Source organism: Phoca vitulina, unplaced genomic scaffold (genome assembly GCF_004348235.1).
Source record: "Phoca vitulina isolate PV1807 unplaced genomic scaffold, GSC_HSeal_1.0 scaffold2, whole genome shotgun sequence".
Classification (NCBI taxonomy): Eukaryota; Metazoa; Chordata; class Mammalia; order Carnivora; family Phocidae; genus Phoca; species Phoca vitulina.
In genome coordinates, this window is record NW_022589705.1 from 34,724,417 (window position 1) to 34,740,955 (window position 16,539).

Here is a 16,539-nt window from a genome sequence, read left to right on the forward strand (position 1 = left end):
GTATGCTTTGTGCTAGTTGCTAAGGATACACCTTATATGGGGGGGGGGGTGAGGAAGGTATTCAGTAAGACTGAAAAGCTGTTTCTCCTATGAGGTCACATTTTAATGCTTTTTGGGGAAATGTTGGTTAGTGTCCTTACAAGTTTGGTTATCAAATAAATCCAAACTGGGTTAAGTGTCTAAATCTGGGCAGAATAATCAAACATTATTTTTCATAGGTGGAAGAAATGAGATGCTTAGCAATTACATAAAAGCAAAGTCCTTCCTAATTGTCTAAAGGATAAAAACTTGAACCCAAAAATTAGGCAGGTTAGTCACATGGAAAAAGTTAAGTTTTCAGACAATGTCTGTTCACCAGATAAAAACTGATGAATCACTCTTGATAAAATGAGCTGAGGGGATAAAAAGGCTAGATATCTGAACAAGAAAATTTCATTTTCCATGTAGTTAAGATGGGCTTATGGGCAGGAGATAAAACCCACAGAGGGCATTTTCAACATTAGATAAACACGAAATAGTTTTTTAGATCTTTAATTTAATTTAGAAATCAAGAAGACCGATGTATTATTTTATAATACCATGTCTTATATAACCTAATATTAATATATTTTTCTAGCTTCTGTGCAATAAAACAGAGTGGTTTTAATTAATAGGAAGTTAACACATAATGGAAGCAAAGAGAATTATCCAGGAGTTTCACACAAGACCTGATCTTTGTAAATAAGCCCAGAATTAAGACTACTTCTAGACCTCTGTGAATCAATGCTTCACTAGACCTCTTAATGGTCAACCCCCCGACTGGTCACTTGGCTTTTATGAATCCAGGGAACTGGATGAATCCAAATCTTAGAGGGTCTAATTTTAGGAGAAACAAAGCAGAATAAAAATATATTAAGGCAGGGAGAATTAAAGTTAAAACACAACCAAATGTGTTGAAAAAAAATTGGAAAGAAATATAACAAAATGTTAACAATGTTTTTCTTGGGGTGTTGGCATAAACAATGGCTTTTATTTTCTTCCTTGTATGTTTTGAAATTTATAAATCATCAACAATAGCACTTCTACTCTACCCAGAAAAAAAAAAAGATCAATGAAAAGTACAATCTAGTGGTTGAAATTACTGTTATATACAAAATGAGTACATTTTACCATTGGTAATGCCTTTGGCTATAGACGAAAGATGATTTCCATAGAAGGATTACAATGTTTTATATCTAATTAGTTGGGAAAGCTTTAGGCAAAATCAGAACCACAGATCCTGGAAGCTGAATACAGTGAAGACTTAAGAGACACGAGGAAGAAAAGGTAAGATCAATGGAAGATCTTCCAGACAGTGAGAATCGTCAGTTAGAGAGTGGGTAAGAACATGAAGAATGTGAAAACAAGACAAAATGAGCTTTATATGAAAGTGAATAATAAATGAGAAGAGATTAGGAAGTAAACTGGCCTTGAATCTAAAAGTAAAGAGCCACGACAGGATTCTGTATTTTGAATGTCAAAATTAAGGAACTCCTTTGGGAAATAAGTCTATGGAATGAGCAAAATCAACCTTAGAGTCAGATTGATTTCTACTTTGAGCGGGTATGTGAGGGGGGCTTGAAGTCATTAGCATTGGGTCCATTTTATTAACACCATTGCTTTCCCTTTACTTCCAAGAAAAAGCACATATGATGCTTTTACTCTTCATAATTCACTTGCTTAGTCAAATACTCATTGATTTTTCTGAATCTGTAGCCCATCTCTTGCAAAACATTCATTGACTTCATGGGACTAAATAATAAGTATTGGTTGATGTTAATGTACATACATGCAATAAAACTGTCAACTTAGTCATCTTCCTGGTATACCTGAGTATATAAGAAAAGCATCATTAGACAGTGAGGCAGCACCGTCTGAGAGGTAGTGCACATAATGGAAAGAGGATGCCCTCTGACCTCAGATAGACATAGGTTCGAGTCCCGACTCTGCTATTTTCTCCTTGCTAAATTTGATCAAATTAAATTTTTGAGCCTCATTTCTTTATCTTTAAACTAGGGACATTACCTTCTTCCTATATATAAGTTTTGTGAGGATTTAATGAGATATACATAAATTAAAGCATATGACAGAATGCCACACATGCAATAAACTCTCAACCCATGGTAGCTATGATTATCACTGCCATCAGTATACTCACAGTTTACTTTCACAACATAATGCAAATCAGAGTTTCAAGAACAGTATCTAATTTTAATTTTCTTTGTGTGAATCAAGTTTTGGATTATTAATATAAATGATCTCATTTTTTCCTTAGATGGCAAATGTTAACTCATAGAACGAATTCAGGGACTTATCTTCTGTATTCTCAAATCTTTCCCTATCAATGTCAATGGTATTAGTTTTCTCTTCCTCAATTGGTTCATTTTGGAGCTGGTCAGCAACCCAAAGAGAGCAGGTGATGGGCCAGCAGGGACAGCTGAGGAGACTGAGTCCTCAGGGAGAGAATGTGTATGCTTGATGAGCTCTGAGACGCTGAATTTCTGTTTTGGATAGATGGGGTTACTCAGGAAGCTTTATGTCCAAGGCCAACATTTGAGTTCAACAAGTTCAAAGACTTGAACTCAGCTACAATAGCTCTAGTTCTTCCTGAGGGGACTGAATTCTTTCTACCCACGATGGAATCTTCACTATTGCAATGTGAGAGGGGAGCCTCATAGTCCAGGTAAGCTTGGGATTTTGGTGGGATGTCTATTCTCTAGTGGGCATGGAAGAGTGAAAGACCTGTTTGTTGGGATTTACCTGGCTTTCACTGTGAATGAACCAGCCCCTTCATCTGACTACTCCTTTGCTTTGTTTTTAGTGGTCAAATAGCTCATTCCATGGACCCTGGATAATATAAATACAGGACCATTGGTTATTTGGCCTTGAGAAGAACTACATATCCAAGCTCTATTCATTATTAAAATCCCCATCCTGGATCCCACCTCTTCCATCATAAATCCATCATGTAAATTCCTACAGAATTTATAATTTATAATACTGAGATGAACACACACATATATTTTTTGTGATGATAGTGTTTATTTTGTATATGTTGATTTCACTTTTATAAATAAACTGCAGAAAGCAGGGGTCACACTTTATACTCTTTTTATACTCTTTGTTGTGAACAGTTGTGGAGATATTAGAGACCCCCCAATAAAATTAGTTAAATAACTTAAAAAAAAGAGGTTTCTAAACATCTAGTCAGTGAGACTAAAATAATACATTTAGCTTGTACTTTTTTTGTGATTTTAAAGTTTCTAGTGAATATGAACAGGCTTCATTTTAAACTAACCCTCTCATTCTTGAGATGATGGAATCAGTGTGTAAGAGGAAGGGGCAGACAGGTTGAAGGAAAGCCTGAGAGCAGAATGTGGATTTGGTGCCTGTTAGAATTTGCTAGACATTTTTGTTGCTTGAAAGTTTTTCTTAAAAATCAGCCTTCATTTTTGAAACTCCTTTATTTATTTCTTCAAATTTTATATAAAAAATTTTAGTTAGATCATTGCTAATTGTTCAAGATCACTCGGAAAATTCAGTTGGAGGTTTGGGACTAGAATTCAAAAATGCTATCCCAGCCATGTATTTTTCACCATGACACTTACCTGATATGCTGGTTATAGGGAATAGACATTATCCATTCGTGTTTCTTACATTACCATAGCAATCAAAGTTTATTTATAGCATAAAGACCCCAGAAAAATTATGCTGGAATATTTTAGCATAAAACAATTTAAAATTTCTGAAGTATTACACTAAAGCATTGTCTTAATAGCTAGTATTATCCCTTCCACCATAACTATTACTTGCCTTTCTTTTTTTTTGTTTTTTAAGATTGTTATTTATTTATTGGACACAGAGAGACACAGCAAGAGAGGGAACACAAGCAGGGGGAGTGGGAGAGGGAGAAGCAGGCTCCCCATTGAGCAGGGAGCCCGATGCGGGGCTCGATCCCAGGACCCCAGGATCATGACCTGAGCCGAAGGCAGACGCTTAACGACTGAGCTACCCAGGTGCCTCATGCCTTACTTTCAATATTATAGTGGTGTGATCTTTTTCAAGATTATATTAAGACAATAATATTTGTGTGAACATTATTCAAGCCTATATTGAGATCTACTATATTTACTGGATATATTTTGAAAATAGGAAAATGAAAGAACTATTCAAACCAACATATGAGTAAAAGTCATGATGGGGAATGGTATCTATTATTTTTCCAATAGACTGCCTATTATTAATACCTATTATTTAAAAGATACATCATTATTTCTACTTTGCCAAATATTGCCTGTTTAAATGATTTTAACACTAAGTATCACTATGAACTAAATATTATAATAGTATGGTTAGTTAAAAAAAAGATTCTAACTTCAGTTTAGGTCTTACTTCTTATTCAAATCAATAGTCTTTAAATGGCTCGGCAGGTAACTTGTTTAAAACTTATAATTACCGTTTTCTACCTTTGGTTATTAAAATAAAAATATGGCCATAATCAATGATGGCATTTGTAAGAAATATATAAATTATGTAAAATAAACCATATCCCTGTATGTGTTAAAAGATCAGTTGCACATATTTATATTTTCAAAGTTATCTTTAGAAATAGGATAGTGATCAGTTGCATTTTGGAGATGAGAAAACTAGGTCAGAGAGCAGTTACTGACCCAGAATTGAACCTAGGTGTTCCAAGGTTCTTTAAACCATACAGTGGTGTTATTTATTTTCTTTTCTGTGTTCTGTTCCTTTCAGTCCTGAGACAGGGTGTGATAGATTTTAGAAACACGCTTTTGCTCATGGAGGAGGGAGAAATCCAAGGACTTGTTCTGACCAACTAGCACGATGGTTAAGTTTATTAGAAGAGAAGGACAGATATTTGTGGAAACACAGACTCCTGGCAAATCTACTGGAGAGATGAAGTCATTAGCCAGATATAGGCTCATTAAGCTCTAATGGTGATCATAATCATCCATTTGTGATTTGGAAGAATGGTGCCTCCATCCCTTTGAAAGGTTTTTGTTTTGTAGATCCCTTTTTATTCTGCTTCCTGAAACTCTATGTCAATTGATGTTTGCATGTTTCTGAAATGGCTATGAGTCTTCTAATTGAATCTCCCGCTCCATTGTGCTGCTGAGCTGGCAGGCACCCGCTTTCAGGTCACTTTCCACGTCCCACCACCTAGGGCTAGCCAGGGACCCATTCAAAGGGCAACGGGATGCCAATTATTTCCCTTCCTGGCATTTACATGAAAGGTATAATATATCTCGTTTAGGAGAAAGGCTGCGAAGAGGGAATTGGGAGTTTGCTTCCCTTAATAATTCCCACAACCACCAAGTTTCTGGACTAAAGGAAAATGAAGAAGCTGAAACAAAGTGAGGAGGTAGAATAAAAGCCCTTTAGTTAATCAGTAAATTTAGTGTTTACTAGGTGCTAGGCAATATTCCAAATGTTTTGCATCTACTCATTTGTTTATACTGTGCCACAGCTCCTGGAAGTGAGTACTATTATTTCTCCCACTTCGTAGATAAGAAAATCGAAGCCCACCGTGTCATAGCCAGTAAATGGCAGAACCGCAATTTGAATTTAGGTTGGCTCGGAAGCCGAGTCTTCTCACCATTTCGCTATAGGTGATATCAGAGATCCTGTATGTACCTTCATATGGATTCGATACCTTCTAGAAATAAACAATTATTTAACAAGCAGGAAAGCAAATGATGACTGATTTAGAGAAACAAAAATACGAGGCCATCCTCTATAAATTCCTTTACCACATACTTCCTCATCTGACTTTGCCCGTGGTAGAGGTGGCCTTAATGGGATGTTTTGTACCTCCTGCTACTTCTACAAAGGAATGCATCCCAATACTTTTGGGCTTCATGTATGCAAATAACGGCTCGAATCGTTTTCCAATCGACTATGTGATTTGTGATGTTCTGGCATACCCCAGGGCAGGTGCCTCTTAAGATCATGAGAAGACTTCCATAAAAAATTGAGGTAGGTAGCCAGCCTTAAGCAACATACCGTACATAACCTGACACTGAAAGAGCCAACCTGCAGATGCAGTTTATTGTTCCCACAGCACAACCCAGTCTCCAACAGATGAACGAAAAACAACACATTTACACAATGCTGGAATTCATACTATAATTGAATCCATAATGTCATATTTTGAAATTAATCATTTACCTTATGAATCTATGTAGGCTCCATACTCTTCAGAACTAGTTGTGTGGTTTAGAGTGAGTTGTCTGAGACCTAGAAGGAAGACAAACAAACCCACAGTTCAAATTCAGCATGAAAAGAATATCAATAGGATTAAAGATACATTTTCAATGTACATCAAATATTGCTTTGAGTCAGATGCAAATTATAAAGGCATTTACTAGTTCGGCGTTTCAGAGAAGATAGAATTTAGATGACGTGGGATATCTGTGTTGGTGCCCCTGTGCTTTAAGAATCAGCTCAGACAAAAACACGAATGGGTCTAAAATGTTCCTGGAACTGAGCAGTGTAACTGAACCCAGGAGGGAAGAGCAGGCTGCCCACCCCCCCCACCTGGGGGCATGGGTTAATACAAAGATCAATTGTGCTCTTATCTTGTTAGTCATTAGACAGCCCACTGATGCCACCTGCTTACTTTCAATGTGAAAGTACGGGCCAGCCATTGCAAAGCTGCCACCATTGCTTGGGATCCCCCTTTCTTTCTGCTCTGGTGATACGAGGGAAAAGGCCAGAGTCAGACACTTAGAAGCCGAGCATCTGTTCCTTCAGTAAGCACGGATGTGAGCGAGGGCAAATCAGAAAGCAAGTCTTTACCCAGGGAAGGGAGGGTGCGTGGTTTCCTCTTCGATGATTATATCACAATGTGAGGAGGTCATAAAGTTAATATTAATGTGAACGCAAGAAACATTTTAAATGGAAAAAATAAAATGGCTCAAAGGATTTTTCTTCTTTCTTTAGATAACCGTATCCCTCAGATCTGACACGGCCGTGTATTAAAAACACACAGAGTACACAAACTTTGTGTGTTTGCTTGAATGGTCTTTGGGGACCATGGCCTGTTTTTCAGTTGTCAGTTATTCTTTTCCAAAAGCATAAGGAAAGGTTTACCTGGCTCACTTTAGTATCAGTTGACAATGATTAAAATTTCAAAAGAAACATTACACATGTCCTAAAGCAAAGAAAGTGCCTGCTCACCATTCGTAGACAGGGAAGAAACTTTATTTTTTTGGTAATGGGATCTTTTTCCTCAGAAGCCAGTGTCTACTTCTCTAGCCTCTGCAAACGGCAGCTGTAAATGGGCCTCCTGACTGTTTTCTCACCCCTGACACTAACTACACTCAGCCGACATCACACGTGTGAGGGGAAGACTCCACACCATTCCACCTTTGTAGCAGATAAGTATTCATTTCTCTCTTAATAAAATGAGTATGTTTAATTTACCTTGTACATACTTGATAGAAGGCATATTTATTATTTATCAGTTATTACTATCCAAGCAGTATTTATTTTACTACGAGTAATAGTTTTCTCTCTCTCTCTGTTGAACATGCCTATTCCAGTCAAAAACATTTTGCAAGGAGTGAAATGCTAACTTAGAGAAACGGTGAGATGTAGCAGTTAGCTACAGTTTCTCAAAGCGCTGAGATGGTAAATCCAACTCGTGGCCTGTTAAGTACTGCTCTCTCTTATGTTTACTTTAGGCTCTAAAAATCAAGGTACTATATGAAGGTTCTGAATACTTAAAATTCATTCCTAATGCAGCAGTGTGTAGATGGATGGATTTTCCATCAAGTGAGTCATACCTGCAAGAGAAAATCAAGCACTGTCTCCAGCCTAAAACGGACATAGTTTAATCAAGGGAACAGACCAAGAAATGAGTGCCTATTAAAAAAGCATTATTTAGTGAATTTTTAAACAATAGAATTCCAAGATGGGCTAACTATAATGCATTTTGGAGGCTAGATGAGGTATTAGTTGTTTCCTGAATGTAAAAGGACTTATTAATATCATTTGTGTCCTTGATGAAAGTATGTTGTGAAGAAGATGGTTCTCTTATGGTTTTATATGTATAAATTACTAAAAAGAGAGCAAGAGAGTAAGTTTTTGGAGACTGGTAATTTTTAGTTTTTCAACAAACTGTAAGTTTGATGGGAAACGGAGCAGGATTTTTTAAAAAAGTGTTTTATGAACACAAAGGCTTTGATGAGATGGCGGAGGGACGCTGCAAAGCTTGACCTTAAAATGGTTGATGAAAAACGGACATACACCCTTCTTCCATGTGACCTTGCATCAAAATGACGGTCCTTGGATGCAGTTCAACCAAGTCTAATATTGAATTTTTGTCCCTAGCACCATGGTTTATGATGAGGGTCCCACATAGCTATAAGGGCTCTACGATGAGTAACAAAGGAAAGTATGCTAGGTAGACTCATTCCCAGGCTTCATACTGTCCTTGGTTATGTCCACTTACAGATGAGCATAATATCTTAGACCCCCATGGTTGAAAAAGCTAAAGGAATAAAGTAGCACTTAAGGTTTTTTTTCTTGCCAATTTCTTCATCTCATGGTTAGCTAATAGACATGAAATTAACATATAAATAATGGACATCTGATTATGTAATTTTGTAAAAGAAAGATATTTTCATCTGTAATAAAGAGGCTCATTTTAGGGGCGCCTGGCTGGCTCAGTCGGTGGAGTATGCGACTCTTGATCTCAGGGTTGTAAGTTCAAGCCCCACTTTGGGTGTAGAGATTACTTAAAAATAAAATCTCTTTAAAAAAAAAGAAGCTTATCTTGTAGGATGAATTAATATTGGTTATCAAACTATCCTATGTTTAAGAGATCAAAGGTAACTGAGTAATTGTTGATAACTGTAGTATTGAGTACAGTTTTTGAATGGACAGCCAGACTTCTATTTTTTTAATATGCATTTATATTTGAAAATGCATAGTTCAAAAAATTTTCAATGTTTTCTTGACAGTTTAGGCACATGGTTTAAAATTTCAATGCATACCATATTGGATAATTTAGAAAGTTACAGAAATAGAATTAATTTTATATATGTCTTTTACATACATAACATACATATTAACTTTGTGAGCAAACCTATTGAGGGCAGCATTAACCAGGTGTGGTCAAATGTACAAAATAAAGTATTTTTGCTAAAGTTTGAGAATGCCTTCTATGTATATCAGAAGGGGTCTTGCTAGTCACCCTTGAATACAACATTTATTACAGTTGTTGAATAAAAATTTCCCTCTTCTTTAAGAAGAGTTACTCTTTGTGTACTTTCTTTAAATTTTGAAGTCAGTTTCTTTGGGAAAATTTCCAATTTGAAAACAATAGCGTTCAAAGAACTCTGACATCTGAGTAATTCTTATCTGTGCTGTAGTGGTGGTATCAGTATTAAAAAAAAAAAAAAAAATGCAAGGCCAGGACTTTACCAGTCAATTGAGAATGAGTATTCTTTAAACCATACTTTAGGGGGAAATCTATGAGATTCAAGAAGAAATAAATTCCAAGTAATATGAAAGCAACATTTTGATCATCAAGATGCAAATGAAGAAACTATAATTCTGAGTATATACTGAGAAGGGAGTATATAATTCAATATGAAAAAAAGCTCAAGAATGAAAAGAAGCCAGTTGAGAGAAAAAGTGCATCCAATGCTATCTTATCCAGAGAAAAAAGGGCAATGAAATGAATTTAAGTAAACTAGAGGGAAATTTCTAGTCTTATCTTTTTTTTTGTCTTTTACAATTAAATAAGGCAAAATTATTTTGAGAAGTTTTGAGGAAACTCCACAGCCTTAATATTTTGTTATTGAAAGAGGTCCTGTCTTTTCCGTGGCCTCTGCTGGAACTATGATGATCGACTCTTAAAACTCTTAACTAACTGTACCTTCGATTTCAGAAGCAAGTGTAATCGTTAGGGAAGATCAGCTCTGCCGCTTTCTCTGTTCGGCTGCATGATGTAGGCTGAGGAGGCTTTTGAGGTCACAACTAATATTATCCTTTCCCTAATTTAAACAACAGCAACAACTCTGAATACTCTGAGTGGAATGGAGCTTTCATAGAAGCAAGACTGGCCTCTTAATTGGAGCCTCATATTCCAGGATGGGGACATTAGACAGTAGGCAATCAATTGGGAAGGGCTGAGGATGTTTGAGCAAGGGAGTGAATTAACCAGAAATCCAATTTAAGTAGATGAAGTGTGTGTACTATAGATCAGAGCAAGGACAGAAAACGGATTTATTCAATAATTAACCCAACAAATACTTTGAACAGTGTTTAACATTTGATAGTACTATTTTAATAATGATATTCTATATTAATAATATAGTCTGTTCATACTATAATAATATTCAATAGTAGTAGTACTAAGTTTAATAAATAGTTCTTTTTGGTACGATTAGATACTGAGGATTCAGAGGTGAACTAGTTGGTCAAGGTCTCTATTTTCACAGACAGAAAACAGACATAAAACATCACACAATTGAGAGAGAAGGAGGGAGGGAGGAGAGAAACCTGTGTTTTAAGAGTGTCTAATTTTAGAAGAATGCTCTTTTTATGTTAAGCTGAGTCTAAAGCTGTGAAGATTGGATAGTAGGCTATTGTTATAGTCTAGACAAGTAAGAGATTAATGAGAACCTAGACTAGGTGGAAGCTGTGGGAATTAAAAGGAAGAAAAAATGCAAGAGGTATTTCAGAGACAATCAATAGAAATTGGCAACCGCTGAGATGTGCAGTACAAGAGAGGGAAGAGACATAGATGAATTAGAAACGTGGAGCCTCACTGAAGAAATCGGGATGCTGTTAAGAGAAATACAGATGTCAAAAGACCCAAGTAGTTTGATGGGGTAATGATGGATTCGGGTGTGGTACCTTGTGTTTTCTGTGTCAAAAAGTCTCATGGAGGTGACAATAAGTAGCTGGGACTGTAAGATTATAAATTAGGGGAGAAACTAGCACAAGACAGTTGGGTGTCATTCTGATGGACAGTTAAAGCTGTGGTATTGTCTATAATCCTCAAAGGTAATGGAAGAGTGGGGCCTCCATCGAAGTGGGGGTTCTGGGAAATGATGTCATTAGGGGGAAGGGAGAGAGGTAAGGCAAGTAGAAATAATACCAGGTAAATACTGATTCCTACGTGATCAACACGGCTCTGAGCACTCTACGGGAGGTCAGTTCACTTCATTTTCACAACGACCCCTAGAGAGCAGATTTTATTATTAACCCTACTTCATAGATTAGGAAATGGGACTACAGAGAGGTTGCTGAGGCCACACAGCTCATAGGAGATAGAGTCTCAGAGGCCCTGTCCTTAACACTAGGCTGGAGTGCCTCTTAGGTGGAACAAAGGATTATGAAAAGAGGGTTGCTCTTTACTAAAACAGATATCCTACAGATTAAATTTAAGTGGTTAGGTTAGCAAAGCGTAGAGCTGAACTTGAGAGGTAAAGCAACATGCATGAGAAACAAGGGCACAGAGAGGGCTTTCATATTAAGCAAATGATGACATGCAAAATAGTTTTGTTAACACTTTCGACAGGTGTTGTGAGGACAAGTTCAGGATTCTGTGAAAGTCTATACGTGGGGGGTCCTAACCTATTATGTGGGAGGTACAGGGGGTTGCTATCAGGGAAGTCTACCTTGAGAAAGTGACATTTCACATCTGGAAGGGCATTCCAGATGTGAGGGCTCTTCGGCAGGAGGAACTTACAGGATTCAAGGAATAAAGAAATCTGGGGCAAAGATAAGGGAGAGGAGGCCCTAAGGATTCTGGACTTTATCCTAAGAGTAGTGGAAAGGTATTGAAGGAGATTAAGCAGGAGAGTGACAAATTAAGGCGCAGAGAGTTGAAGGAAACTGGCCGAGATCATACAGCTGCTAATTGAGCCCCAAGGAAACCCAGATCATGCCAGCTCCAAGGTCCTCCCTCTCACAAAACTCTATTACTGTCCAGAGCTGGGTGGCAAAATGTTTAACAATCAGATCCCTGGGGGGAAAGCAATGATTTGCAGCATTTTTTGATATTAGTGGTGTAATTGCCATCGTGGATTTTAAACTACTCATGTGTCCCAAGTTACCAATGCAGAACTGGGAAGAGATGCTCCCTATCACATCATGTTATGATATTTTTAACATTCAAATGCAATAAGCGGTAACACCCTCAAGAACACAGAGAACAGTGCAATGTACTGCAATAATTAGGAAGTGAAGAGTTTCTGTGTATTTACTGACTTTGTTTTTAATATAACATATTTAAATCAAAATGTATACAATTAATTTTTAATAGTGGCTCTGTGGGGGAACAGACAGCCTGCCAAAGTCCTGAAAACTTAATAATAGGAACTCCTGAGCAGGTGCAAGCTGGCACCACCTCAAAGAACCATGTGTTATGTGCAGGTTTTTATTATTGGTTCCTGGACTCTTAGATAAAATCTCACTCATGTCTTTGTACTTATTGTGTGGATCATCGAGCATATTCAATGAGAAGAAGGCATTTTTTTTCCCCAAGAAGGAGTAGAAGAGAGGAACTTGGGGGAGGCAGGCCTGTGCAATGTCCTCCATGGGGACACCAGGTAACTGATAGCAAACATTTCTGATCCATTTTTTCACCTTTGCTTTCAAACAGTTAGGAGGGCAAGATTCTGGTCTCAAATACAAATTTAAAACTGTTGCACTGAAGCTAAACTTATATTCTCTGTATCCATTATCATTCAGTCCTATGATTGTCATGCAACCTCCTCTTTAGGAAAATCACTGGACCCTAAAATAAAATGTTCAGAAACATGCAAATGAAAATGGCTCAAACTCTCAGACTTTGGCAGTGTTACTTGAGTGCTGTGGCCTCAGAAGGGACAATCATAATATTTTTCTGGCTGTCTTGTCTTGATTTATAATTTGAATCTCCATAAATGATAATAGAGAGGGCAATTATCAAAGAAATGGAAAGGGCAATTATCATTAAATTGAAAACACATCACACATCCAACAGGATGAATGACTGAGCTAAAAACAGATTTTGTGGATCTTGCAACTGTTCCAAAAGAACCTAATGGAAGCAACTTCATCTCCCCACCTCCTCCAATTAACCAGATGACTTTGGATATATTTTCCTTTTTTTTTTTTTTTCCCTTTGGATGATAACACAAGGCCTGTTAAACTAATCTGCCTGAATACTGACACTACTTAGGAGATGTAAATTTATGAGACTAAACCAGTTGCTGTTTGCCTAGTGTGAAAAAAAGCTTTCCTTTTTTTTGTAAAAACAGTAGAGAAAAATTAGTTCCCTTGTTTGTACATTTGTGATTCCAGGAGACTGCAGACGCCCGTCTCATCTGCCCTTAACCCTTGCAATGAATCTTTTTAAGTGAGACAACACAGTGTTTTTGTTCATGAGGTTAAATAATAGACTAGACAGTGAAATTCCCCTAAAGGGCTTTTGTCTTGTTTGGATAAATTGAGCAAATTATAATCCAAACTATAGGTATTAGTGATCACTACTATAAATACAGAAGCAAGAGGTAAATGTTTAGGCATGCCTTTTGTGGAGAATTCTTACCATTTGGATTTACTGTTTTAAAGAGTAGAATTAGAGACATTCTCTGGAAGGGGTAAAGCGTGGAAGGAGGAAAAAACAGAACAAAAATTCCTTTTCGTTAGCACATCTGTATAGTAAAAATAGTGGCGGCATGAACGTCAATATCTGCCCATATGAAGCCTTATATAAATCTGATCAGATCTTGATAGGGAGCAACAAGGGTTCCCCCTTTCATGTTAAGCTCTGGCTTGCTTATCTTTGTAATATATGGATTATGAAGAAACTAAACATGGAACGGAAATGCTGAGATGAATTTAATTTATATTTATTTCATCTGGGTTTCTGCTTTCCGCATACTGGTTCTTGACAGAACCGCTGGTCCTTGACCTGCCATTGTTAATGCTTAACCAAGATTAGGTTTGTTGACTTGAGAACAAAGAACCATAGGATGATACTAGCCCATGTGGCTATACTCTTAGTTACAGAGCTCAGGTATTGTGGCAATAGATGAGAAAGAAAATATAGTTCAAAAGAAAGACGGAAAGAAGACTGATATTTACTAATCACCTATTATTTCTCAGGCACATGTAATTTTAATGTAGCCACTATCTGGTATCAAACCTGTATTTGTACATCCTCCCCTGCCCAAACAAAAACAAATCAATTATATTTTACTATGCCACACTGTGACTTTTGCAAGTACCTTCTCTTTCACGTTGGAGGTACTGAGCTGTGCTCGCTATGTGCACGCTCTGGTGTTTTGTTCCTTGGAGAAGGGAATATATGCTGTATTGTTTAGCTGCCAGCAATATGTAATATCAGTGCTGAATATTGTCCTTTCAAAGACATATGATAGATTCTCTATTAAGTCATTTTTTCCTAGCTTCTATCTTTCACATATTCTAGAACAGTTTTTCAAAGTAGGAAATATTTGAGAGTTTTTCCAAAACAATAAAACAGAAAAAAATTTTGTCCAATTTACTCACTACAAATTTATATAATATGTGCGTGTATCCATAAATTGCCCATCTTGAATTGATTTTTTTGGTGTGTGTGTTGAGGAAAGAAAATTGTTATATTTATCAGTTTATCTTGGTCAGTAAATTTATTTTTAAATAATAAGTACACTAAAAACCAAGGAGAAGTGGTTTCCGTTAAAAAATTCCCAAAGTTCCAAGTGCTTTGAATTTTTTGAGCTCTCAACCAGTACCAGCTGTTGATTAAGTAACTGACTTTTGGACATCCTCATGAAGGGGCTGGGGTGGGGGAATTTCCCTTGAATTCTAGGAAGTGTACTTTGGACATGATGTTTACTTCCTTTTATGTCACAATTTTTCTTGATAAATGTAAATATTTATTTTTAACATGGTTGTTAAGACTTAGGCAATATTCTGTTTCAATTCCTGTGTCAAATACTGGGTGGAGTAGAAGGGTCAATTTACGGATTGATATGCTCACAGATTAAATATTGAATTTGCAAAAAGTGAACTTAATATTATTTTAATACTTTAAAATGTATTTTGGAACATAAGAGGAGTTTTTGAAAAATAAAAATTGAAAAGCCATCCCCTCTAACATAAAGTATATTAAAAGTCATATCGATAGTTTATCATCAATATTTTTGGAAATTGGTACTTGTTTATCAATTGCGTCCTGTACTTGTGTTGAAACCCTTTGTCAACTTTATTTAAGTCTCATAGGAACCCCATGAAGGGGTTCCTCATTGCCTGATTTTGCATATTTACAACCCAGAGAAGTTTACAAAAACTTGTCATGTCAGTAAGCAAGCAAACAGCAAAGCAGGGACTGAAACCCAGACCTGTCAGATTCTAAGGCCCATGGGTGGCACAGGGCAGTTTTCAAATTGTGCCAATTGTCAGCTATTCTGGAGGCAAAGTAGGACTTGTTCATATACTTGTGTTTCTTAAGACAGTTTCAGTTAAAAGCTGCTCTAGATAACAGATGATATCCTAATTTCTAAAATATTTAAATAAATCAGAATGTCAATTCTCTCTGATTCTCTCTGATCATAGTATTCCCCCAACCCCAATCACACTCCCATTTTCCACAACCAAACATCCGAGTTCTATATTGGCCAAGGGTTTGTTCACTTACTCATTCAACAAATACTCTCATTATATACCAGGCATTTTTCTAGGCCCTGAGGAAAAAAAATGAAGTCACTATGGTTATAAAGTTTATATTTGGATAGGAGAGAGAAAATAAACATACATGTACATATATACAAACATAATTACAAGTAAGCTCAAATAGCAATAAATGCAGAGAAGAAGAATAAAATGGGGTCAGGACTAGAACATAAGAATAACTGACTTTTTTGAAAATACATGACAAGTGTCAGACACTGTCTAGGCACTTTACGTAGATGAATTATTTAATGCTTACAAGATTCTATGTGGTAGGTTTGGTATCTGTGGTGGATTGAAGACGTTGGGAAATTATTACCTACTTCTGAAATTGAGAGGTAGGGTTTAACTTCTCTCCCTTTGAGTCTGAGCTGGCCTTAGTGACTTGCTTGATGAATAAATGGGGCAGAAGAGACAATAGACTAAGTATGGACTTCTGCCTTGTTCCTTTGGAACCTTGAGCTGCCATGTGAGAAGAAGTCAGACTAAGGCTTGCATGCTGTGAGAAAGCCCAAGCCACATAAAGAGGTGAGGTGTAAAGTGAGCCTCAAGTGAGCTGCCAGCCCACAGTGGGAATGAAGTATATTGGATGGCCAGCCCCCTCAAACCTACTATCCAGTGGGTATCCGACCCCAAGAGAATGACTAACCCCAAATGAGAACCACCCAATGGAGCATAGTCATTCACAGAAAAGTGAAAGATAATAATAAATCGCTGGTTTAAACCTACTTGGTCTAAACCAAGTTTTGGGATGTTTTGTTATGCAGCAATGAATAATTGGAATGATTATGATCTTCCTTTTATAAAGAAGAAAACCTAAGG

General features: G+C 36.9%; 1 protein-coding gene across 30 annotated transcripts in view; it reads right to left on the minus strand.

Moving 5' to 3' along the window:
- ADGRL2 (adhesion G protein-coupled receptor L2) overlaps positions 1-16,539 on the minus strand; it is a 609,188-nt gene that overhangs the window by 478,974 nt on the left and 113,675 nt on the right. For all 30 annotated transcript variants that reach the window (XM_032425185.1, XM_032425235.1, XM_032425144.1 and 27 more), the window contains one exon: positions 6,208-6,276. The gene's annotated coding sequence lies outside the window, so the exon portion shown is untranslated. The remainder of the gene's footprint in view (positions 1-6,207; positions 6,277-16,539) is intronic.